The sequence below is a fragment of the Rhodnius prolixus genome, unplaced genomic scaffold, assembly GCF_049639745.1.
Source record: "Rhodnius prolixus isolate KJV_2025 unplaced genomic scaffold, Rpr scaffold_2, whole genome shotgun sequence".
NCBI classification, from domain to species: domain Eukaryota; kingdom Metazoa; phylum Arthropoda; class Insecta; order Hemiptera; family Reduviidae; genus Rhodnius; species Rhodnius prolixus.
The window spans coordinates 49,028,380-49,056,324 of NW_027411592.1; the positions used below are offsets into that span (position 1 = coordinate 49,028,380).

A 27,945-nucleotide genomic window follows, 5' to 3' on the forward strand; every position below is an offset into this window, starting at 1 on the left:
TGTGTTGCTTTATTTCATATTTATATTTTTATATGGAACGAAGCCATTTGCACTTTATCCATTTGTACCATTATATTTTTGTGTAAAGATGAATTGTGATCACTTTTACAGCGTTGATAATATCTTAGTTCACCTTCTTTTAGTGAAATTAGCACAACATTAAAAATAATTATGTCAATTTCGCAGTAAAAGAGTGTTAATCTGCATTTTTATCACTTGTTTCTTACGTTAGAATAAGGCAGGACAATAAATCCTTCAACTAGCAACAAACCTAATCATCAATTGAGAATCTTTTTTCTGCGTTCAGCTAATCAAGCAAGATATTTAAAACAAATGAAAAACCTGGATAACTCAGACTAGACTACTTTTAGATTCTTAAGTTGATAGTGTAATGGCTGTTAATTTGGTAATGGATCTGTTAAAGGGAAAACAAATTCAAGAATTCAAGACCAAGAAACAAAAGAATTCAAGACCAAGAAAGAGATAGAAACCTCCCTTTTTTTTCCAAACTTCCTATCTTTAATGATGGAATGTGATGTTCAAGGGAAACTATAGTTCAACGCTGTTCAAGAACAATTAGCTGCCTTATCAAGAGCATGCGCTTCAGTACAAATTAGTCGCTAAAAAATCTAATTACACAGCTATTCGAGTCGTAATCCGTCTGCCAAACATTTCATGTCACTTCAAGAACAAATCATATTACCATCTTTCTACCATTCGTCTTTTCTATTATAAATCACACCTATAGATTTGGAGCGAATCTGTATAAATAAATAGAAACTCCTATGTCTAATAATAATGTAGGAATTCATCTATATTTTTAGATAAACTTGTGTGCAATTAATTAAAGAGCTTCTGTCAAGTAGAAGTATAAATAGATAGAATGAATACCATTTAATTGTATAGAATAAAAGATTAGGTAAGTGACGGAAGACAAGTTGGATTAAAATATGGTTTCTTTTATTCAAGTGCACTCATTGAAATTCTCTCCTAGGTCTAAATGTGGTACGAACCACACTTTTACACGCAGCACTCTAATGGTAAGTAGAAAATAGTGTTAAATCCTTTCTAGAAGTAGAGTTACTCAATAAATTCTCTTTCTGAAAACCCTTTTTCTTATATTTTATGATCTTTACTCCTATTACATAAAGTTTGAACATTTTCAAATTAAAGTGACACCTATGTATGGTTCAAAGACTGGATAAAATTTTAAAAAAACTGGTGGAAAATGCTTGCAAAATATTATATTAGCAAAATTGAAATTGATTTATAATATAATTGGAAGAAAAAGACAAAAAAGAAAAAATTTTATTTCGAACAGAAATTTTTGTTGAAGCGTTAAATGTTATTACTAGAAGAGTTTTGGGTAATTAATGGCGTTAGGGCTAAGTTGAGGATGAAAAGGAGGAGGTAGTGTCGGTTGGCAAGGTGGTTAAAAACAGAAGGATCGTGAAAACAGAGGAGTGGTGTTGAGAAGGGTTATGGAGGCTTGTTTTTGAGAATGGTATTGTCAGTTTTTTATGCAAGACTTGTTTTCATTTTAAATGGTTTTTCAACTAAGTGGTTGGTTGTTACCTGGCCAAGATTTTTACCCCGGAAGTAATCATCCTACTGTTGACCGTAATCTGCATACAACATTGATTAATTAAGGAACTAATGCTTCCATAACAACAATATTTTCTTTATTCAAGCAAGTATAATGTCCTGGTATAATTAAGTATTTAAGTAAAAGAGCTTATTATATTTATTATTTTAATTTGCCATTTTTTTTTTATTGTTGCATTAGCCATTTCAATTAGTTGCCCAAACATTATTAATTATTAATACAGTTCATCCAACTTTAGAAGTGCAGAGACCAGGATAGTCTCTCCTGCTCTTTGCTCTAACTTTGATGCAAAAATATCTGTTATTTTGAAGTCAATGAAATGTGGCCAACAGATTTCAGTCCTTGCCGAGTTGTTACCTACAGTAATCAAGCTCCTAACCACTCTCTAACAAGCATTTGCAAAAAAATAACTTGACATCGCTTATGAACAAGGATTTGATCTGTTTCTTTCCGTAGATCCAAAATTAAGTGATAAAGTAGATTCTTTGGCCCAAGAAGAATTAGGTTCTTTACCATCCATCTTTAAGTTAGGCAAAAGTGTTTTTTTTTTTGGTTTGATGGACGAGTTCAATACAAGAATACGGCTGAAGGGAAGACGTGGTTCGAACCCATTTCCAACAATTTGCCAAGGGTATTAATCGGCCACTTTCGCTTCAAAGCTGTCCTGTATCGCATCGTTGTCAACAAATCGGATATCTGATCTCCATATTGGAGATAGTACACTGTTCACCTCTATTCATGCAATGCTCTCGCTACTGCCGGGATGCTGTTGTTGACAACTAAACAATGATAAAGCAGCAAACAAGCCCTTACTGGGACGCGCTGCGCCGAATGGCCAATTTTCCAAGGACCTGTATTTGATAAATTGGGGGGAAATATTATTTTGGATTAATAAAATATTAACATCTAATTAATACAATTATTATCTAAATAAATTGACAGGTTAGTTGCTGCACTATTATTTGAGTATTGTATTTCATTTACTCTAATTTTAAACGTTGATTCGTAACGTTTGATTGTTTTTCTGTAATTGTAAACACCCAATTTGTCGCATTGAATTATATTCTGAATTAGCGTTATTTCTTCTTAATAACGTTCTTTTATAAATTAAGAGGTACAAAACTGAACCGATAGTAAAGTAAAACAACGGCTTCAACATTCAATTTTTTTTTTATTGTAAACAGTAAATTGTAAGGTATAGAACAATATCCAAGAATCATGATATACGAAGAAGTAAATAAATACATAATACAGCTAACCGTAATTCAGGTAAAACCAACTCATGCTAAATAAACAAAATTACCGATACAGATTTTAATACCGACTCAACAATCATCTGTGTTACCGATTTTAATTAGGAGTTCTGTTGATAATATTTGATAAATCAATAGAAATATTATCTCTGTGGTTTGGTAAAATTATTCATTCTCAAAACTTCTATTAAATAACTGTAATGCACTGTTCTCCCGAGGGATGCTGCTTTATAGATAAACAGCTGCAAGGATTTAGTTTGTCGAATACTGTAGTAATCCTTATTTCTAAAAGTATTAATCCTTACACCTCTTTAAATTAAATTAACTTAATTTGTATTAAATATATATATATATATTTCACTTTATTAGCCATATTTACAACTACAACAAATGTTGCATCAAGTAAATTTGATCATACAGGTTAAGTTCTCATGAAAGTCGTGATAAGAGTAATCACCCATTGGTGAAACTCTTTCTCGGTGGATATTACACTCACATCAGTAGGTCCCTAGGCCACTTCTGCTTCAAGCGACGAGGATGATTGTCTGGAAGGTGTGGAGAGGAGAGTTATTGCACAAGAGGAGCTAGGAGGCTGTGAAATTCGCAATAGCGAGACTTTATTAGATCAGAGACAAAGGGGATGTGAAGATCAGTGTGTATTGTAAGGTTAGAAATGTAGTATGGAGCATTCAGGATTTTCCGTAAGATTTTAGACTGTAGTGTCTGCAGGCGTTTGGAGTTAAGAGGGTTTGTTTGAGCCCCACACTTCTGCTCCGTATGTCCATATCGGTCTTTACAGTGTCTTGTAAATAGTCAGTATGTGATTCAAGTCGAATTTGGATCTGTGGTCAAGTAGTCTAGTAAGTAGCTTGTAGCGTCTGTTCACCTCTTGTCGTTAATAAAATTTTTAAAAAAAATGGTAGCCAAGGTAAAATTGTTCACAAAATAATGTGAACTTGAAAGGATTCTAATGCGTTTATTATCAACAATTCTCATTCATTTAACTGAACGCTCATTTTTGGGACTGAAAAGGTGCCGAGTGATTTTAATCTCAGCTCTAGAGACTCAGAAAATTTTGTAAATCGCCATAAAAAGAAGAAAAAAAAAACCCTATTGAATATCGACTCTGGCCTGGCCGTAAAATTTGCAGTAAAAACTATTCACTCAAGGAAGGTAATTCACTTTTGTAATGGGAAAGAGTGTATGAGATGCTTTTCGAAAAGGGAAGATGGGGTGTGATGCTGTGGAACAAGTGAATGAATTTGTCTGGGACGGGCTGGGAGTGAACGATTTCTACAAGATTTCGCTGCTTAATCGGTAGAGAGAGGCTGCGATATATTATTCACATTACATAATATAATCTGATAGCTCGCATTCACTCATGCAAGTTGCCCCTAATACAGAGCAACTTTGGTTAACTTTTCTGGAACGAATATTTAACGTAAACATTTGTAATACAATCTTTTTGATTTGTTTATAATTATTGGGGGTAACATAAGAATCTTTGCCCCTTTGTTACAGTCGAACAATAAATAAAAGATTGAATTCACAAACACTTTCCGACTTCCAATATTGGTATACACACTCAAAAAAGAAAAATTTTATTTTCTAGCGGTCCCTTTGCTACGTGCGTAAGAACTTCAAAGTGGCTATTCTGGTAACAGCTAATCTCTAAAATTAATCTTTCACTTCTTCTTTCATTGTACAAAATAGTAAACAGCCCTAAGAGACGGCTAAAAAGAAAATTGGTTGCCAAGATAAACCTATTGATATCGCGTAGATAATGCTGCCTTTATATACGACCGATCTTAGGCAACAATATATAAAGATAAATTACTTTAAATATAAATAAAGTTGAAATCTGTGAATACCAAAAATAGACAAAGACACCACAACTGTTACGAGGTTTTGTTTTCTAGTGAATAAAGAAGGCGTCTTCTTTTATTATTATGTAATACTAAAATAAAAAGTGATGCAAAAGTCTATGAGGTAAACTTTTGCTATGCAGTTACCCGAAGAAGGAGGTAAAAACTCGTTATGTTTGTTAAGTATTAAATTTGTTTTCATAGGAACAAGATTTTGTAAAGTGGCACGTTTTAGGGGAACAGTTTAATGTAATATATATATGAAAAATATAATAAAAAAGTTTTACAAAATTCATACTTCCACTTTGTTCAAAGCCAAAATAATTGCTAGAAGTAATTTTTCAAATAATTTTTTTTAAAGCCACATTGAACTTTTAGTACCAGTTAATTTCAAAAAAGAAATTTTAATTTTTGATTTTTCCTGCCCTAATTTAACTTTAAACAACAATTTTTTAAAAGAGTTCACAAACTTTGTGACGAAAACTTATTTATTCTCAAAATACAAAAATTTTATTCATCAAATCTATTTCACTTAATGTTATTTTTGTACTGTATCCTTTATGTTTACAATTTTTATTTTAAGCTGCTTTATGCAGAAAAGGACAGACAAAACCATGTGAAAAAGGAAATTTTGTAAAAATATTTTATATTGTTGCTCTTCGTTTTCGGTTAATAGGCCCCAAAAAAACTGCCCTTCAATCAGAAGCTTCTTTGGAGTTGAAGATGTAAATAAATAAATTACAGGTAATTGAATACATTTTTTTTTCGAAACAAATTCATATAATTTGACCAATTATTAGAGTATTTGTTTTAGAGTTTGTTTAAAATAGATAACTTTCGGCTTTGCGCGATTAAAAGTATAGGAGATTTTATGTTTTATTAAAGATTTTTTTCATTCAATTCAAGCACACACTGTAACTTATATTATTTAAGAACTTTAACATTAAGTTGTAACAGTAACGAAACTGCTTCAAAATTGTGTGTACTAGCACGAAAAAATAAAATAAATAATCAAAATAAAGGAATAATTATAAAAAAACAAAAAACATTTCGATCAGCTTGAAGGAACTTACGTTAACATTGAAAAGATATTTTCATCAGACGTGGAACTTTACAAATCTCTTAAAAATGATTGAAAACGGATTTTGATAACAATAATTTTTCTTTTACGTACTTTTTTTTTAAAAAAAGAAAAAAATCGTAACATTAAAAAATATATTAATTTTAACTAAACAATAATAATTTATAATAAAGCTCACCTTGTTTACACATCAAATAAATTTATTGTGACGTTTATTTTGCTGTCCGTTGATGTCGACATAGTATTATACAAAATAAAATAAAAATACATCCAAAAATCATAAAGACACTATAGTTATTACATTACGACCTTTGCAGGTTGCTTGTCAGTTAAATACTGAACACACTGTTCTCCTGTTCAAACCAAGGCACACTCTCTTCCGAACATCCCCCATATCCAGTTCTCAGGGTGGGAATAACCCCTCAACGCTACTGGCTCCTCTTTACTCGCCTCTGCATCATGTTCATCATGTTCCTTTTTCGCGATTTATCGCTACATATACCTGATTGGTAATCAACTCCTACGTATTCATACCCAACATCTGTCAGTTTTCATTATAATCTCCGATCTATTTGTAAATTCAATTTTTTTTTTCTCTCTCTAAAGTTAAAAATAAACCGATTGCTAGGTTATCTCAGTATTTTTTGTAACATTTTGTTTACATGTATGAGATAAACAACAAAAAAAAAAATAATTGGATTTTTCAAGTTCATTTCACGGATAGAACTTGAAAACTCACCCTGATATGGTGAGTGTAAGAGCATTTTTTCGCATTTACAGAATTCAAATCCATTCCAGCGAAGTTTCTTGGAGTATTGTTTTACTTCAGAAGTAAAAAAATTGGTTGAAATGAAGTTCTTTGGAGCTTAAGATCAAAATTCACAGATTTTATTATATTTTTTTTTTAATCCTAGTTGAACATTCATTAGTTGTGTTTTTCGTTAAATTGTTAGCGTTTGTTGGGTCAAGATCCATGCCTGCTTGTCGCCGCTCTAAAGGTAATATTATCTGCTTATCTCGTGGATCTCTCTGTGTCCACTTCGTTCACCTTCTCGCAATTTTACTTTCTCTTAAGATCTGGGATGACATGGTTGAAGTCTAAGATGGTGGCGAGTGATCAACTGCATGTTATATGAACAAGACCCAAGCCCCATTGGCTGAGGCTTTAGGCTTTCTGCAGCATCCATGTTAGAGGAGTCCAACATCTCCCGAAGTGTGGCTGGTGATGTAACCGTATTTGTCCTTTCTAACCCTGAAAGAATTGTCTTATCGTAGATAAATTTCTTTTCTTTCAGATTACTCCGGAAATAGCAAACCCCAATACCCTGCCTGTCCCAAGTTCTAGAGTTAATGAAGTTACTTTGAGATACTTAACATATTATGGTTTCAAATATAATGGTACAAGCACTTTAATTAAGCCATGTCCAGATACTTACCTCTCGTTTGCCAGAAGCCATATTAAATGAGAGTTTACATTGTTGGGCGCGATGTAAGTTTGGTGGAGGACGTATGATTTCATTAATTGTTAATCAACTCGATTAAATTCGAGTTTAATTTTAATTCGAGTATTCGAGTTTAAAGTTTACATGTCCATCCTTACACAAAGTTCAAAAAAGCATGCTGTATTGTACATTTCTTTCATCTTCACAACTATCGTATTTAAAGAAAATTTTGATTGGATTAATGATAAATTATGCATTTTAGAAAAAGAATTTAATATGTCCAAATCTTAAATAGCAAAAAGTGAAGTTTTGCAATATACATTACAGCTAAGAGCATCGTCTTGGACCATTATGGTACAACAATGATATGACAGAAGCGGTCAGCCAGCGCGGTGGCGGCAGTTATCAAACGCGAGCGCCCTATGGGCGGCTTCTTTTTCGAACATTTTGTTTCAACTCGAAATAAACCTTATTTCACGTATTTAAAGTTTAGAAGCGGCCAGACAGCGCCAGGGTTTCATTGCACACGGGCGCTACACGAGCTAGAGCCGCCCCTGAACATTGCTAACTATGGGGTTATCAGCTAGATTCATTCCCTGGCTCTTCGAGTGAAAGTTCTGGGAACAACTACTCAGCATTATGTTCTAGTATTCTCTGCTGATTTAAGCTATAGGATTTCTTGATAGCTATGCTATAGTAAATCTATGATATTTTTTTTTTTTTTTGGTATCAGTGCTTACACTATTAACCAATCAACAACTAACTGTATGTTAAATATTGTATTGTTTAATAAATTCTATCAAAGACGAATATACATAGATATTATTTGAGAATATTATCTCCTTAAAATATAGGGGAACAGTGCAATATCTCGAGATTTCGTTAAAAAACTTTTCTCTTTCTTTATTATATCTAGGGCAGACCATCACCACGTGTTCAAAATCTTCTGTCTCATTACATCTCCTACAAAGAGGAGAGGCCAATTTCCCTATTCTAAACAAATACGACCGACAAATACCATGGTTTGCTCGCATTCTATTTATTATCGTAACCATTGTTTTACCAAATAAATCTATGATGAAAAGAAGCAAGGAAAATAAGGTTTTATGTTTCAATTTGGCAATGGAAGTTAGCTTTCAAATCCGTCTACTTCATATTCACTACTCTAATATTTTACTTTGAACTTCTACTAGATTAGACTTTTAGTAGCTGTCGTTGTAGAAATTAATCTAAGTAACGAGCAGTATCTTGGGACTTCTCCTCAAGTAATTGTTACAGTTATTACCTTTCTCCTCGCCAGATGTGCGGACTTAACTCATCAAATATATTCACATTGTTGCTCGTTGTTAATTTTAATCTTCTCCCTTTAAGTTATCATTAATGGCGTATTGCTAAACTATACTTTATTTAATTGGCGGATTTGTTTCATATAAAAATTGGTAAACTTTTTTAATGACCGATTTATTATTATCGACGATTAGCAATCTACTGGCTATGCTTCGGAAATACTTTTGAAGAATTAAAAAGTTAAAATTTTATCCCGGGTTCGAATACAGCTGCAGGATGATTAGATTTGTCTCTATTTTTGGAGCATCTTACAGCTCACTTTATGCTGAAGGACAGTGTTTTCTGTAACGACAGTATCTGGAGGCCCGGCATGCACTGAAAAAAGCTCTGGTTGTCAATAACCAAGATCTTAAAAAATCAAAAAAAAAGGAAATTAAGTTCTGGTAGTTGTTTAATAAATTTGTTTTTTACAATTTCTGTTCGTTATGTGCGTTTGTTTATGGTTAGCGTGTCACGAAAACGGAAATTCGCTTTCATTTAGTTTTAAATCGATTTTTTAGATGTTTCTGTCTGTAAAGATTTATTTTCCATCTTGGCAAATATTTTCCACCCGGTAGATCTAAAATTTTATTGGAAACATTCGGTCCTTTATATTTCCAAAGGGGTTCCAAGGTAAAGGAGTAATATTTAGGTATCCTTTTAAGTGCAATTTCTTTACATTACACAATTTTAGAAACTAAATATTATTAAGAATCAAATTCTATGTCAAAATCTCAAATCTGAGAATCAGTTTGCACAAAAATGAATCTATAACTGATTTTTTGTTCTCCCTCTTGTTTTTGAGATTTTTTTTTGGCACAAGTATTGTAACAACTTTATTTCGTAAAGTATCCTAAAGTACATCTTGTGAGAGTTCTTTTATTTGAAAAGTTGTGCCAAGATAGTCATGTTAGAGAGAGGATCTAGTACGTGTTGATGTTTGGTCTTCCTCGTTACCAAGAAAATTGTTTTTTAGCAGGACATTTTCCCTAAAGTGTAACCTTTTTTACGACAGTGGACCTGTATAATAGTGGAGACAAAACTACTCGGTGCCATTTAAATATTTACGACCTCCTTTACCTAAAGAATGAAATAGGAATGCAAGGTGTAAATAATATTCCAAATTTGTAGAAAAATCAATTAAGCAAAAAGGTTCTTCTTTACTGAACAAATTTTGGGTTTTTTATCAATTTTTTCCCAAGTCAAATTAGTTTATTGTTTTACTACCATCTAAAAATAAACCATCTAATGATTTTATTACAATATTTACTTCCGGAGTTTCTATTGTTATGAGTGTTCCATTTTCAGCCAGTTTGATTGTTTAATGAAGGGTGAAAAAAAGCATGTAAATGTTTTTCTAATTTTCAGCAGTTAAATGTAATCGGTATCGTGATGTTTAGTTATTAGCAGGCTAATTGCGGAAATGTTGCATGATTTTCATCCGGAGTATATAAATTTAGACACAAACATATAGGGCGATAAAGAGCTGAATAAATTGTTGCATGTATCGGCCACACCACTCTGTTCTCAATAAATTACACGCTATTGTTAGTATTTCCTTTTGAATGAATATTACTAATATTTTCTCCTTGTTAATTGAATTAAATATTTATAAGTTAAATTTAAATTTTCATTAGTGATTCTTAACTAATGTTTAATAAATGTTCATTTGTATTTTGAATATGTGTATTTCATTAAATTTGAACAATGGCAGGATCAATAAATCCATTCTGATATTCCACTTCTCGCAACGCAGCATTTTTTTCATCACAATCTCTTGGTAGTTCGAGTCATGTTTTGTGGTGAAAACGCAATATGAAATTTGAACTTCCATATAGGAGAACAACGTAATGTAGTATTGAATGAAATGAAGGGATAACATTTATTTTCAAATATTGTAATGTGATTTTATTGGTTTTAAAAAAAAACTTATACAAAGGGTTGTTACAAAAAATAAATAAACCTAACTCTTATTCAAATAATACACACAAAATCACTTCGGCAGTGCATTGAAAAAAGCTCCGGGCGCCAACAACCTCAGATGTTGACGCGCCTTAAATCATTAAAAAAATTTAAAAAATACACAAAAAAGTATTGAAATTAAAATGTAATAAATAAACTCGAAGTAAAAGATTTTAAAATAACAGAATATTCTCCAGATAAATTAATAATGCTTTCACAATAACCAAAGTAATTACTTTTCCATTCAATAGAAATAATGAGAACTCAATTAGATACTGAGCTCGAAACTATTTCTCTAACAATACTTACAGATTCAATGAAAGAAAGGGAATATTTAATTTTATGAACAACAATCTTAAAAAATATTCATTTTTCATAATTCTTAGATATCATTATTTCTAATTTCCAATCTATGAAAATTATTATTAAATCAACTCACTAATGATTTCAACGTCTTATAATCGTAATGGCAATTCCAGAAATACCATTTCTGCCTAAAATATACCCATTTTTTTAGTTTTAGTAAACTTGCAGCATTAAATTAGGACATGATGATAAGTTGTATCTTTGTGGATGACTTAGTGCGCATAATTTATCCACAATAAAATTGTAATTTTTGCAATTTAAATATGTTGAGTGAAACTTATTTGGGGTTATGCATCACTTCTGATGCATTTATACAGCAATCAACTATTTAAATAAATACTTTCTGCCAAATGTAAGTGGATTAAACTGTGGAAAATACAAATTAAACGACAAGTTCATCACAAAATCGATATCTTTACAAATAAAAAATTTTTTTGGAATTATTTAATCAAAATAATGTTTATTACGAAATAAAACAGAGACAATGAATCTTTCAACACGTCTATCTCCTTTCAAATATAATTAAGTGCGCTAATATTCTGTATTTACAAGTAGTTCGGCTTGCTTTGTTTTACACTACACAATTCTAAATCTACTTAACTTTTATAATGATCATAAATTATGGGACAAAACAGCGACCGAGTTTTATTAAAAGAAATTAAAATTAAATTTGTTGAGAATTACTTGATCAGATCTGTCCTAAAATTATGGCTGATACAATCTGTGATGCTAGCGCTGCTTTTTAAAACAACGGTTTACATTTTATCTTCATCACTTTTTTAAAAGATATTAATAACAAGAGAAAAAGCAAAAAAAAAAGCTGAGATTAACAAGTTAATTGCTGCGAACTGTTTTGTCAGAACTTCAAGAATGAATGAACAGAAAAGCGGATCTTTTGACCATCAAGCAAATATTTTTAATTAAAAGCAGCTTCAAACTAATTATACTTCCTTCTCATTATTAATACATCATGCTAATGATTTTTTTCTTATGAATGATGTGTTTGTTATAAAACAATTAAAATATCTTTTAAGATAATTTTTCTTTGTAATTGCCTTTTTTCTCTTAGTCGATTGAGGAACAACTTCTTCGACAATTTAAAGACATTAAGTAGATTTTTTTTTTTTTAAATTTATGCTAAATGTTGCAAACAAATCAGTTAACATAATTACTTAGCTGAAAAAATGTAATTTGCTTTTTTAACGATATCCAAGCTTAGTTTATCAAAAGTTTCTTACTAGGTGGTACTCCCTTATATTTTCCAGTTTCTGTTTGCATCTGATTCTCAAATGTGGAAACAACTTACGTTTCGATCGCCGCTTCTTGGTTGATTATTGATTAAGAAACTAAAAAGATAAAGGCTTCTGTGTTCCAAAAAATTAAAAAAATCAAATCAAATCAAAATATAACAATAATAAATAATTATAAATATGAAAAGGGTTCACAAAAAAAGTTAACTTCTCAACCTTGAAGTACACCTACCTGTAAACAGCCGGCACTACTCTAGAAACATTCCAAATCAACTTACCAAATTATCACTAGCAATGGGTTCAGTTTCAAAATCGGACAAAAAAGACCAGAGTAGTGGGGATAAGGCGGGTTCTGATTTCTCCTTTTTTATCATTCATGTTAGCAATATTGTGATCAATTAACACTCTCTTAAAAATGTTTCGCAAATATCACACTCAGTAATAGATTTGTAATGAAATAAGGTTTTCTTGCATTTTTTTTTTTAAATTTATTAGGTTATCTACAATCTGTATTGGTTAATGTGCAAACAAGACCACCAAAACAATAAATAAACAATAAACAATACAATCTGTATTGGTTAATGTGCAAACAAGACCACCAAAACAATAAACAATACAATCTGTATTGGTTAATGTGCAGACAAGACCACCAAAACAATAAATAAACAATAAACAATACAATCTGTATTGGTTAATGTGCAAACAAGACCACCAAAACAATAAATAAACAATAAACAATACAATCTGTATTGGTTAATGTGCAAACAAGACCACCAAAACAATAAATAAACAATAAACAATACAATCTGTATTGGTTAATGTGCAAACAAGACCACCAAAACAATAAATAAACAATAAACAATACAATCTGTATTGGTTAATGTGCAAACAAGACCACCAAAACAATAAATAAACAATAAACAATACAATCTGTATTACATATATACAATAAGTAAATCTGGAAGTACTAAGATTAATTGGTACGTGAAGAGCAGGAGGAGAGAAACTACCCAGTGGTAGCACTCTCTACGGGGATGTTAGTTACAACCAGTTTCCAGGATGCAGCTTCCACTTTGATCAGATTTTCTTCAAAAGAGCTCCAACGAATTTCTTCTAACTTTGTGTACACCCAGTATACTCTTGGTGATCGGGAACAGAGTGATAAATGTGCCGCTAAATGCTGACTTTTAAGTAAAACAATCCTCGACCGATATTACCACTTTACTAAATAGACAGTTCTCTTTACTGAGGTCTGAGTCTTGCATTTAAAGCACTTAATAAATCTTTGATGAAGAGTACTGTTTCGTCTTAATAATATTCCATGTTCTCTATTGAATGTAGCGTAAAGATCTGAAAAGTGATTAATATCTATTTGCTTGAAACTACAAGTAAAACAAAAATTAAGTACATCAAAGAACGTACCTTCAAAACTTTCCAGACATTCACATATTTATGTGGAACTTCTATAGTAGTTGGTACATAATACGTCGTCAATAAAGCTAGATACTGAACTGATAGTAACTGGCATAATAAAATGATTTTTAACGCTTTTATAATTTACAAGATAATTAAAAAAAAACTCTATTTTAATATAAATGGAGATAAAAATATGAACAATGATGAAAATGGCAATTATCGCAGTTGTGGTATTATTTTAGTTTACTCGGCATTTTGATAAAATATAATTAATATGGTATTCTTTAGAATAATAAATTTATTTACTATCTTTAATAAAATGTTATTAGTGGAAAATTATTTTTTAATTATAGCATCTCTTGGTGTATATTTGATAAATATAAATAATCTGTTCCTCGGAAGGAAAAGGCACCACTTCACAAAAAGTAAATTTTACAAGAGAGTTAAATAAAGATATTTTTCCAAATTAATTTTAGTTCTTCTTTTCCGGTTATACTCTTTCCTGCAGTTCTTCACCATAATTATTGCAGTAGGTATCGCCACTTTAACTCCCATAACAATTCTAACTCATCATGCTAAACAGTACCAGCTTTTATTTTCTGAAGGCCTCGAAAAATGTCAATTTTTAGAAAACGTTTTAAATTTCGAAGATTTTGAATGCTCTGCCATCAAGAAATTATCATCACCAACGTCGGTAAATTCTGATAATCAATATGTTTGTAACTTTCATAAACATATAAATCATACTTAACTGTGCTTTGTGTATTGCAAATAAGTTACATTTTTGGATGACTTTCAAAAATATATATATATAAAAAAAGTGGTTTAATTGGATAAGTTTTGTCTTTGACACCAATAGAAATACTATACAATGTGTTTATTGTTCTCTTGAACTTGATGTAACAAAAATTAATTCATGTCCATGTTGGATACCTAGACAATACGAGTATATATATATAACCCTAGTTGTAATTTGTTTCTAAAACAATTGGTATAAAAAAACCTTACGTAATTTTTGTATATTTTTTATTATTTGTATTATACAGGATGTTTATTTTAAGACGGCTCAAATGCATTTCATGCTTAAACGGTTAACTTGAGCAAAAAATGGTAGAGGGAAAACTTGTTGCCCGTCACCTCTAGTTTCAGAATATGTGACTTGATTTTAGATTCCTGCCCGCATACGTGGCAGACGCGCGACCAAAAGTGAGTGTTCGCAGTTGACCCCCATTTCCATTTACACAGTTTTTAAAGAGTATAAAAAGTTATGAAAGAAACTGGAAACCGCAATTCGATATCTTCAAAATTAGAGGTGCTAGGCCATTTCAAAATCTGGCATTTATTAATCATATTTCAAATTTTTTAACTTGTTATCAAAGAGAAAGAAGAGCACGCGATAGGTAATTTTTATGTATTTTTTCATCCCCTTTCTACTAAAAATATTGCCAAGGCAGTAAAGCTAGTATTTTTCTTAATATTCGGGAAATAAGTCGGTTTCCGAGTGATTTTTCTAAGAAAAATCAAATGTTAAGAGCTTTAGATGTTCTCAAGCATACACAAAATGGCTAAAAATTAATTTTACATCTGTTACAAACATGAAGGTTTTATAATTATTTGGTAATTTTGGGAGAGTGGCGTTTAATTACCAAAAAAGATTGGAAACCTCCTGCCACATACTTAAGTGAACAATATCTTTCATTCGAAGGTTCAAACTTATTCCTTAATTTTTCAAATAATGCACTTTACTCAACATGTGAAGCATATACTGTACCTTCAAAGGTGGCTCCTCCTGGCTAAGCTGGCTTGCGAGCCAGAGGAGGCACCTTATTCTAGTCATGCAATTTCACTTGTTTCGTGATTTGCCTAGGTCTTGGTAATGTATCGTACGCTTTCCTCAGTGTTGCTTCAAATATATTCCTCTTTGGTTAAGTAGCCAACATCCAACGTCTGCATTAACTGCAGATTTGAGCGACTCCTTCTACAACACACTTTAAAACCCAGACTTTGCAGCCTCAAATAATTATCCCTTCTATTGTATGGTCCCACTTATTACTTGCTAAAAGTGCATAAGGTTTTTTACTTTTTTATTTTTGTAAGATGATCTCGTTAAAATGCCTTTCTAAGTGTTCCAAGTTTTACGAATTAACATTTGAGAACATCTTTTGAGATCATTGGCGCCCGGAGATTGCGTTTTTTTTTTTTAATCTCTTTGCAGACGAGACTGTCCCATCACCGACTGTCATTTGTTAGAGGCTCCTAGCAAAAGATAATTTTTAGGGTAGTAGACAGTTGAAGATCCAAAGATCTCCAGCGCACACAATGTTTGGTAAAATTTTTCAAAGAAGGGTTATTTAAAATATAATTCTCATATTTTACTCTTGATTGCTTTCCATTTTCTCTTTTTCTAAAAGTTAATTTTCTTTTTTAATCCACTTTAAGAAAAAAAATTACCGTTATTAAAGTAAATGATGTTTTTAATTATATTGAGTGTTTATTTAATTAAAACAAAACAAAAACCAAAAATAGCGAAACAGGTTGTTGGAGGCGTTCACATACTATTCACATTCAGCGGAACAGTTCTTACGTTGTTAATGATGTCCACTCTCATCAAGATATTTCAATGTAGAATCAACCCATAAACCTACATTCGGTACGGCGAGTGTAATCAAGATGTATAATCAGAACTTGTCAACCATTCCAGTAGCCGGAGAGTTATGTTGTAAATATGTCAGACATCCCAGCTCTATAACTTTATCTCTATAGTCCAGTTTGTGGTTTAGGCTAGCCTTGAAGCGACTAAACATAGTTTATGTTATTTTAGTGCTTTCTTTATTGTTGAATTATTATGTACAAAATATCCATCGTTGTGTTGATTCTAATATTGATGTAATATTAACTTTAAAAAGTCGTAATTAAATTCTTTACTAAAAAAAAAGTATCCGCAAATTCTATCAGTCCTCTTTATTCCCCATTACATAATTTCGTTATTTATCTATTTACTGAACACCTGATTCAATATTTCCTTAAAAAGGCCTTAAAATTTTTGTAAACAACGATTACTTATTTTCGATCGCTGAATTAATTAAAAGCCAAAGTAATCAAAAAGTTGTTTTTTTTGTATTCTAGAAACATTTGTGAAATTGATTGATGATTAAAAATTAAATATTTGCTAGAATGTTAGAAGCCGAACAATACGACTATTGTTTGGTTTGTACCAAACTACCAGCACTCTTCAATTCTTTGTTCCAATAAAAATTATACACTCATTTCTGCGTTTGAACGTTTTCATCCAGTCTAACAAAAGCTATAAAATTGTAGAAAAGAATAATATTGTTCTTTAAATAGCAACAATGGTAATTACTGAGAAGTTTCACTCCGATTTGTAGCCGTAATTTATTCTTAATTAAGTGGAATCTTATTTATCCTTTAGTCCGCAATCACTAATAATAGTTTTTTAATGTCTTGTAACGGGACGAAGTAAATATTACAGCGTTTTATCAAATTTGGGGCAGCAAGAAGTAATTTCTATTTAAACTTTTGGTATTATGAGCAATTTAGCTCCATATTAAGCTCCAACAACTAAGGTCATTGGCGCTAGGAGCCTTTTACAGTGCTCTGCCGGCCTTCAGAGTCAGTTCTCTTTTTACTGAAATACTGTCCATTAGCTGACAAACGCTCCTAGAAAAATATTATCTCAGGATAGATAGCTGAACTCCAAAACTCCATGTGGGAGATCATTGCTGTAACAACTTTGGTAATCTCTTCCTTAATTTACTTAGGGAGGAACTCATTAGATCTTAAGAGCGTATTAAGGAGAGTAAGGATATTTTCTTCTTTTCTTTTTTACACTGCTTTTTGTAAACTTGGTAATGTAGCCTTTAATCGTGGACGGGATTGTTTGTTGTTGACGGGATAAATGTAAAACTAACTAAACTGTACTTGCGAAGTAGAAACCGATTAACAAAAGGATTTGTGAAAGCAGAAACTAGAATACTGTACAAGTCTCCCGGCGGAATTGTTAAATCTCTGAACAATAAGTAGAAGTGCTGTCCGGACTAGTTAGATTTAACATTTCTGAACTAGAACTAAACTCCAGAGAGTAATGTAACTTATCTCCACTGCAGAGGTGTTACATTTAGGTAATCGCTCGGACTATCCAGTTGAAATGAATGATGTTTTTGCTTGTCCTGCAAATAAATATAATTAATCAGTTGATGTTAAGCATCATTAAGTTCAGAAAAGGTTTTAGTACCTAATATTTTTATTTTTAAAGCATCTGTTATATATGTATATTACCGTGAAAAACCGAAATTGGGTAATGTCGAGGTTTTCTTGGTGATTGTTGAGATTCGCATAGTCGCTTCGTGAATGTCCTAAATAATCGTTGGTGAGTCTTGAGTTAATCATATTTTGATTATGTTTTTAAATCATACTTTATTATTAAAACATGATATACGTATGTCAAAATAGGAGAATGCTTAAGTAAAAGCACAAGTAAATAAACTGTTGCACTTAAAACGAACAGTGCATTCTAAATAAGAGAAGAAAAGAATAGCAATAATGAAATTAATTGTGTAACTGACGTTATACGATCTTATTTAGTGCAACAACTTAAACCAAATATTGGGTCTTTTCACCAAGCAACTATGTGAATCTCAACAATCAACCAAGTGAATGTTGGACATTCTCCAAGTAACACTTACATTTTAGATCATTTCCTCCGTCCAACTATCGACTAAGAAAAAAAATTTATAAGAAATAATTTCAATCTGAACCGGCAAACTAGCAATTCTAAAATAATTCTACCCTAACTTAAATGAATTGTTGATTTGCAGGTATGAAACTGCTTCTACAACCAGTTAATAACCTCTCAGTGAGTGCCCCTTTCATTTAGTATGTAGTTTGTATGCAAAGTTCAATCAAAATTGTTGAAGCAATACTAAATTGTATGTAGGCTTGCTGTGGCCAATGATTTAGCCTTAACTTTAAATTATTACTAGTTATATGGTTGCAGCTAGAGAATCTCATCCATTTTGGTAAACTTTAGAGTGCAAGAAACACACAAAACAAATAACCACCAGCTCTTTATATAACCAACTTAAGATAAAGAGAAAAATATTTAATATGAACAAAGTTTGTTAATCATAATTTTATTTATAAATTGAAGAGAAACTCTTTTATTTTACCAAAGATACTGGTTTTAGTAGATTTTGAGAAAAATCATCAACAAAATACAAAAATGTTTAGGTGAGATTATCAACATCATTCTCATAGTTCGCAAATGTATGTTCGTTCCACTTTAAGAGATTAACGTTGTTCATTCTGGCAAGTTTATTCTGTACTGGTGTAAGCGATGAACTAAACAAAAAGTCTGAATTATTTTTAAAGAGAACGAGCTGAGGAATTTTCACTAAAAGTAACTCTAGCCTGACAATTAAATGCTGAAATTGAGAAGTGCTGAATAAAATAAGGAGGATACAATTTGTGTGTTTGTAGTTAATACTTTTTCTGCTGAAGAAAACTCTTTGACGTAGAAGTAATGTACAAGTATTCTTAGTAAGGGAACTTTGAATTAGGTAATTTTATATTTGCGATGCATTTATTTCTGCAGATACAATTTGGATTTTGGGGGTAAATTTGCTTGTTGTGCACGGAACATATTCTAGTTGGAGAGGTTTTTTATTTTACCAGTTCATGACTGTCCATTATCCAGACAGTGTGCTGTTGGAAGTTGACTCGAAGGAACAGAAAAACAAAATTGTAAGGGTTGCACAGGAAACTGACTTCTGTGCGCAGAAGTCCAGTAAGAAACTTGAATTGACCTTATTTTGCCGTGTATTACGAAAAATGAAGGAAAAACTATACTTTTAGTTAAGTTTGTTCAGAAGATAAGTGTTCTAAGGATATGAAAATCTAAGGGCAGGTAGGTTTATTTTCTTAGATTACTTATTTAGATACCGTCGACTCGTTGCCAGCTGTCTCTTGCTATCCCTTGTCCACAGAATTGAATATTATTTGCTTGTGGTAAAATAAAAGAAAAATCGAGAAAAAAACAAAATGAAATTACTATTTATTTATTTACTCTTAGTAATATTTTCATCTAGCATTAGTTAAAACAACTTTTAACCCACCATTGAAATTTAATATTTGTTTTAGCCAAGACTTAATTATATGGGTTAAATTTAATCTGCTGTGAGTAGAATTAGCCCACTGAGATTATCGCTAAAGACTATATCCTTTATTTATGCTAATCACCATATTCCCTAATTAACACATTTAGTTTAGGAAATCCTAGGATTAATTAGGATACCTTTTAAGGCCGATTAATGGAAACAGATATTTTTTACTTAAACTTATAAAAATGTATCGTAATTTTTACATTTCCGTAATAAAATGTTTATAAATTTACGCGTCATTGTTCTTTTTTTAAAATATTGTTGATAATTATTAAGAACTTATTGTTTCACATACTTATCTCCATTTTTTTTTTCAATGTACACAGTAAGATTGCAAGAGAAATTATTGCAATCATCTTTGTCATTGTGTGTTTGTGATTAACAAAATCAAGGGCATTGAAACTATATTCCGTTGCTAATCGAAATCCCAGCTGAGCTTTTCTGAACGAATATTTCACTTTTTTTGAGATTTGCTCCAACAATTTCACTAAACTTTGTGTATAAATTACGTTTGCATAGATCTATAGGTGGATAATTAGATAAGTTGTTAGATGTGAATCACTTTATGATAGATTTAAGGAAGAATTAGTGGTGAATGGAATAGAGTATCAGTTCAGTGATTGGGTTTACAAACCATAAAAATTTGGATATACAGGGTGTATACGGAGGAGTGGTCGAAACTTCGGGAGGTGATTCAGCAGCTCAAATGCAACAAAAAATATTCTCTTCACTTTAGCCCGATTCTCAATAGTGTCCAAGATATTTGCATTTTTAACTTTTCCATCGATATTCACGTTTTCCACCATAAAAACGGCCATAACTTTTCTATCCTTTATCCTACAACAAATCTGCTTATTCCAAACGAAAGAGCATTAAATTTCCTATTTTGCTCAATACCGAGCCTCAAAACGTTTCTTATAACAATGAAATTTTTACTTGAATGCCGAAAAATTTCCTTCTCGATGATTTTTGTTAAAATTTTCAACTGCATTTTCTCAATGGTTAATGAATCAAGGAATCACATAATTTCAGAAAAAGTTGCGCATTTATTGAGCTTCAAGTCCATATGGATTTTTTTGGTTTTTAATAAAACCCTACCCCGAACAGAGGGCTGTAAATGCAGAAAACTGAGATTTTGCGTAACCGACTTTTCACTTTTCACCACTTATTTACTCAAATGTCAATTTTTGGAGAAGGAACAAAAAGAAAAGTAACCATTTCAGGTTTTAACTATCATTATTTAATGAAACGGAAGTAAAAAATAAAGTAGCAATAAAACGCAGTAGTTGACTACAATTCTTTGTGCAACTTATTTTAATGACATAATGGAGGTTTTTTTCATAAAAGTTAATTAACAATAATTCAAAAATAAAATGGTAATTTTCTTTTTGTTCATTCTCCAAAAACTGATTAGTTTTGAATTATAATTAATTAACTTTGTTGAAAAAAATCCTCCATTATATCGTTAAAATATGTTGCACAAACAATTGTGGTCAAGAAACTAAAAATTTGCCACAATTCTTTCCCACTTCCTTGTTTGAATAGTTCGAACGATTTTTGTAGCAATTTTAACTAGGCACCTGCCTATTGTACTTTTTCACTTCGTGTTTTATTGCTACTTTATTTTTAACTTCCGTTTTATAAAATAATAATTGTTCTAAACTAAAATGGTTATTAAAATGGTAAAAATTGATATTTGAGTAAATTAGTAATGAAAAGTCAGTTCGCAAAATCCCAGTTTTCTGCATTTACACCCCTCTCTGTTCGGGGTAGGGTTTTATTAAAAACCAAAAAAAATCCATATGATCTTGAAGCTCAATAAATGCGCAACTTTTTCTGAAATTAGGTGACTCCTTGATTAATTAATCATTGAATAAATGCAGTTGAAAATTTTAACAGAAATCATCGAGAACGAATTTTTTAGTTTTTAAAGTAAAAATTTCATTGTTATAAGAAACGTTTTGAGGCTCGGTATTGAGCAAAATAGGAAATTTAATGCTCTTTCGTTTGGAATAAGCAGATTTGTTGTAGGATAAAGGATAGAAAAGTTACGGCCGTTTTTATGGTGAAAAATGCGAATATCGACGGAAAAGTAAAAAAATGCAAATATCTTGGACACTATTGAGAATCGGGCCAAAGTGAAGAGAATATTTTTTGTTGCATTTGAGCTGCTGAATCACCTCCCGAAGTTTCGACCACTCCTCCATATACACCCTGTATTTCAACAATTTGGAGTTAGTGGAAAATGTTACAGTTACAGCATTAAGGTAAAGACTTAGCGTCCACAATAGATTTTCACGTTTGCTGCGAAAATGAAAATAGATACTGAATAGCAATTATTTCTCTGAAAACCAATTTTTGAGATTACTCGTTATTTTTAATCATTTTTCTGGTGTTTCAGTATGAAGTTAATAGATTAACTTTGTTAGTTAGACTAGCTAGTAAATATATTTCAAATGTACACTAACAAAACAAAAATCAATAAAGAATCTAAACCCAAACACATCCTAACTGAAAAAATATACATTTCTATTTTGATCTAATTACAATAGCGACTAGATCTGTTGCGTAAATTAAAAACTAGTCACCCCTTAACATTTACTGCGCACCCGAAATCTATCACTGCCAAAGCATGTTAAAATATTGATTAAAATAGATCACTTTATCCTGAAATTTCACTCCTTAGAAAAAGCTTCATAATATATTTTCACAAAATAAAACAGTCAAATAAAAAAAAATTGTTTACAATAAATATTTGATTCCTTCTTAGTAATTACTTTCTGATAATTGATCTAAGAATTTAATAATAAATCGTTCGCAAGATTTGGAATTAGAGGAAATGGATCGATCAGATGAGAAACCTAATTTTGGTGACGTGTAACTTCTGATTCGCTGATAAATTTAACACTACGACGTTTGATTGGCTTTTAGATTTTCATCTAATGAAAAACATTTAATCCGCTGTTTACTACTATCTTTTTTTATTTTTTAAATCTAACAATTTATAAATTATCAAATTATTTTCTAATAATGAGACATTATTTATTAGATTAGAAATTAATTCACTACAATGGGTGTAATGCTGTAACGAAGGTAAAATTGACGGAATAGTGTTACAAATTGTTTTGAATTACTCTGATTACATTTACTCATGTTTTTCTAACTGCAATTTTCGTGGTCTAACATATCTTTTCAACCATATTTTGAGAATAAACTTTTTTCTTATTCATTTTTAATTTTATTTACGTTTTAGAAAGGGAAATTTTAAGTTGTTCACTTTTGCATTTCTTTTATGATGAATTATTATAATTTCCTGCTTCTAGTACCCACTGAAAAATGGGGTTAATATACCAAATTGACTCTACTATTGTTATAGTACCCTGCTTTAGTTTTAACTTTAAGTTAACAAAGTTATATTTACATTAAACTTCTATCTATTCTGCTTTAGTAGGATTTTAACAAGGTTCCATAGAAATCCATTCAGGGGCATTGCTTTATCCCCTGATATTTCAGCTTTTATCTAGGTAACTTAACTAATACAATTTTATCAACTATTATGAACTTATCTATCCTCAGACACTATGTAAACTCTTCAATCATTTGATGGCCTTGGTAAAATAGTAGATGCTATTGAATTATTTTGTTGATGCAATTATTTAGCGTTTAGCGTTTAATATGTTGTGCACTACTGTAGTTGATGATATGGTTTAGATATTTCAATTAACAACTAGTTTCCTTCCATCAGTCTTTGCGTAGTAGATCATTAGGGCTGAACGTTATCTTTTTGGAGCGTTAAGAAAAATTCTCTGCTATTTTGAATTCCTACAACAGCTGGATACGTGGACGTTATCGAGGTTGCCATCTGAATCGTTATTATTGCTCAGATTGAGTATTTCCCCCTGCATTGAACTTCAGTTATCGTCTTTTCCAATTAATGTTTTTCCAACGCTTTTCATTTCGTCTGCGAACTTTAGAAGGTCTTCAGGATCAAACTTTTAGATTTTGTATCAGACTTCCACAGAGGTCATTAAAAGATTTTTTCTTGATGGCCGAATGATTCAGGTATCCTTAGATTCCATTGAAAAAGTAAATGTGCTGGAGATAAGTAAAAATGTTATTTTATCTGGATTAAAATCTTAATTATATAGAATAGAACGAAAGATAAACCTTTTTTAAAAAAACATTAGAAATCAGTTTCTATAGTTATTTATTTATTTATTTATTTATTATTATTATTTTTAATTATTTAAGGCGCGTCAACATCTGAACTTATTGGCGCCCGGAGCTTTATTCAGTGCACTACCGGCCTCTGGACAGTGTTCTCTCGTTACAGACAAAACTGTCCATCACCGGACTGTAAGTAGCTCTTAGAAAGAGAAAATCTAAGGGTCAGCAGCTGGATTCGAACCCGGGGACCTCCGCGTGGGAGTCCAGTATGCTAACCTCATAGGTAATCCCTTCCCTTATTATTATTATTATTATTTATATTTATTTATATATTTATAAATATATTTATATTATTATTATATTAAGTGTTGATTCCCAGGATTGAAGATATGATAGGATTCCCAAGTATGATAGGAAACATGGTCAAGTAAATTTCTACTTGACTCAGTTTCTAACAGGTCATGGCTGCTTCAGGAAGTATCTGCACACCATGAGGAAAGTAGAAAGTCCTTGCTGTGTGTATTGTAAGGATGTTCAGGACGATGCACGGCACACATTTTTCGAGTGTAAGAGATGGGACCAAGAAAGAATGGAACTGGAGTTGGAGATTGGGAGCATTGCCCCAGAAAATATCGTAGGCATAAATGTTAGCTGAGAACTCCAATTGGACTAAGGTGGACAAGACCGGTCAGCGATATTTTAAAAAAGAAGAAAGTGGAAGATGTATACTTCAGCTAAAATGAGGGAAAAATTACGGAGGGCATAGTGTTCCTGGTCCAGCCTGAAGTAATGTGATAAACGGTCCTGGGCTGGTTCCATCAAGGAAATCGAGGAAGTGAGGTTTGTTAGTGGGTAGGAATCCCACATAACCGCTCGCATTGGTACCTTTATGAAGGTTTTCCTCACTTATTAAAAAAAAATTATTATTATTATTATTATTTTTTTTTTTTTTTTTTTTTTTTTTTTTTTTTTTTGCGCATCGACGACTATGGTCATTAGCGCCCCTAGAGCTGTGTTCTTTTCTCGAACTAGGATGGCACATGTCTCTCCACCCGATTAGCGTCCTACCAATATCTCACCAGTGAGGCATGGCGGAGCCCCGGGTAATCCGACCTAGGTCCACACTTCCCTTCATAAGTTATCGGCCCAGCCGACAAGAGGGAGTGCGGGTACCCAGTAGTGCCATCCTCTTCTTACCCAACTCATTTGTCTCATCTCAGTTTTATTCACCACCTAAAGGCTATTTGCATTTATATCCTTAACCAAACTATCCTAGCTATCAGTTTTGAAACTTTGGGGTGTAGTACTCTTATAAATATTCCTACACCCCTTACAATACACTAAGCCTAGCAATATGTACAATATATACACTCACTTATACCTACATTCTTCTTAATTAAAACATTCATGCTTATAAATACATTTACGCTTATAAATACACTCTCGCTGATAAATACACTCACGCTGATAAATACACTCACGCTGATAAATACACTCACGCTGATAAATACACTCACGCTGATAAATACTCTCACGCTGATAAATACATTCATGACTACTAATACATTCATACATCGTCCACCCAGAGGGGAGAGTACTCGATATTCCTCTCCCCCTTTGTTAAACTAACCTATTAGCTAACCTAACTATTAGATAACCTAATCCTAAATTTTATGATAAAGTTGAATTTTCTTCAAAAATGCAAATAGCCTTTTTTTGTGGGAAGACCCTATTTCTAGCACTGCACGCAAATCATCTGGCAGACCTGCTTGAGCTCTATGTTGACGCAGGGTCTGGCACTCTTCCAACACATGTGCCACAGTCAGCCTTTCATTGCACCATGAGCACCTAGGTCTTCTAGCCCCAATGAGAAGATGCCCATGGGTCACTCGAGTGTGTCCAATCCTCAGCCTCGTAATTATTACCGATTCTCGCCGCGGGAGATTCTCAGCTGCTGAACGTTGCACCTGTGGTTCAATATCTTTCAATTTTTCATTTACGTAGTCCCACTGATGCTGCCATTTTCTAATTATGTTTTCTTTAATGTGAGCTTTTAGATCAGTGGGTCGAACAGGGATGACACTTTGTATTTGATTAGAGGCGGCACTTCTTGCTGCCTGATCCGCCTTTTCGTTCCCAGATACGCCAATGTGGCCTGGCACCCATGCGAATGTCACCCTCTGTCCATATGTGCGTAGTTGGTGCAACATATTATTGATATTAATAATCATTGGATCAGCCGAGAATATATCCCGGAGAGCCATCAAAGTACTTAAGGAATCTGACAATATTAATACTTTATTATACTTCTTTTCAATAATTAATTTCAGGGCCTGGCAAATCGCGTACACTTCTGCCGTAAATACTGTGGCGTATGGAGGGAGTGTCCACTGCAGGGTAACGCCCTCCGTGTACACGGCACATCCTACACCATTGTCTATCTTCGACCCATCTGTGAAGATAGGTCGGTGATCGTAGTAATAATTTAATATCTCAAGTAATTTCTGTCGATAGACAATGGGAGATGTTTCGTTTTTCTTACATATTGTCAGATCCAAACGGACGCAAGCAGGAGTCATTAGCCAGGGAGGGGAGTTGCTAAATCTCCACCCCTCTACAGGACAAAATTCCAGACTCGCCGATTCCATGAGGCGTTTAGCTCTAACACCTAGGGGCTGCGTCCGCGTACTTTGTTGTCGAAATTCTTCATCGGATTGGCTCTCGAATATGGAGTGAAACAAAGGGTGTGATGGTTTTCCCCATATTCCGGCGACATAGCACTGTACTAGCTGTTCTCTTCTTAGCTGAGGTGGTAACATCCCTGATTCAACGTAGAGGCTCTGAAGAGGACTGGTACGAAAGGCGCCAGTAATCAACCTTATTCCTTCATTGTAAACATTGTCAAGTATCTTAAGGCGAGATTTGCGCGCAGAGCTATACACTGGTGCACCATATTCTAACTTGGAACGGGTGATACATGTAAATATACGTTTTAGAATTTCGTATTCTGTTCCCCATTTATAACTCGATAGAAATTTCAATACATCAAGGGTCTTCTTTGCTTTAAAGTTAGTTGACTGCAGATGTTCTTGCCATGACAAACTTGAATCAAATGTTAGGCCCAAAAAACGAGTACTTTCTTTATATTCTATAGGTGTGCTGTCCAGGTATAAAGTGGGTGGACTATGCTCGTGCCTTAGTCTACAGAAATGTACGCACACCGTTTTGGTTCTGGAAAATTGGAACCCGTTTCTAGAAGCCTCGGCAGCCACTCTGTTTATTGCCTCTTGTAGGGTTTCCCCAACCTCGGTTATGTTGTTTCCTGAAAGGTATATGGCGAGGTCATCTACATATAATGAAACCTGTAGGGGCTCCCCTACGGCTTCTGCTAGACAATTTACCGCCACTATAAACAGTGTAACGCTTAATACTGATCCCTGGGGTATGCCATTCTCTAAGACTTTTGGGGCCGAAAAGACTGATCCTAGGCGAACTCGAATTCTCCGTAGCTCTAGGAAGCTACTTATAAACATGGGCAAATTTCCCCTTAGACCCCACTCGTGACACTTCCGCAGTATTGCATGCCGCCAAGTGGTGTCATATGCCTTCTCGAGGTCAAAGAACACGGCCAGAACGTGTTCTCTTCTCATGAAGGCATTTTGAAGATATATCTCAAGGCGGCTCGCTTGATCCAACGTAGATCTATATCTGCGGAATCCTGCTTGATACTGGCTGTAAAGCCCTCTAGTTTCTAACACGTGTACTAATCTATTATTAATCATTGCCTCGAGGACTTTACTCAAGCAGGAGGTCAACGAGATGGGTCTGTAACTTGAGGGGTTGTTGGGGTCTTTACCCTCCTTGGGGATCGGTATAACGATTGATTCCCGCCAACAGTCAGGATACTGGCCTGTTTCCCATATGCGGTTGTACAGCCAAAGAAGCTGTTCCTTACTGAACGAGTTCAAGTTCTTCAACATGGCATATGGGATCCCATCCAGACCTGGTGAGGTATCCTTTGTTTTCCTTAGGGCA

General features: G+C 32.7%; 2 protein-coding genes and 1 long non-coding RNA gene across 10 annotated transcripts in view; 1 reads left to right on the forward strand and 2 right to left on the reverse strand.

Moving 5' to 3' along the window:
• Positions 1-6,199, reverse strand: part of CNMaR (G-protein coupled receptor) — a 119,570-nt gene extending 113,371 nt beyond the window's left edge. For 3 of the 4 annotated variants that reach the window (XM_074119697.1, XM_074119695.1, XM_074119696.1), the window contains exon 1: positions 5,984-6,199. The gene's annotated coding sequence lies outside the window, so the exon portion shown is untranslated. The remainder of the gene's footprint in view (positions 1-5,983) is intronic. The other variant, XM_074119699.1, reaches the window with a different exon arrangement.
• fry (microtubule binding protein furry) overlaps positions 1-27,945 on the forward strand; it is a 218,636-nt gene that overhangs the window by 156,682 nt on the left and 34,009 nt on the right. The gene's annotated exons all lie outside the window — the stretch shown is intronic.
• LOC141449835 (uncharacterized) lies at positions 12,233-13,692 on the reverse strand. Its single transcript, XR_012455734.1, has 2 exons — positions 13,574-13,692; positions 12,233-13,501 (listed from the first exon to the last, which is right to left on the reverse strand). It is a non-coding gene; the product is annotated as an uncharacterized lncRNA (long non-coding RNA).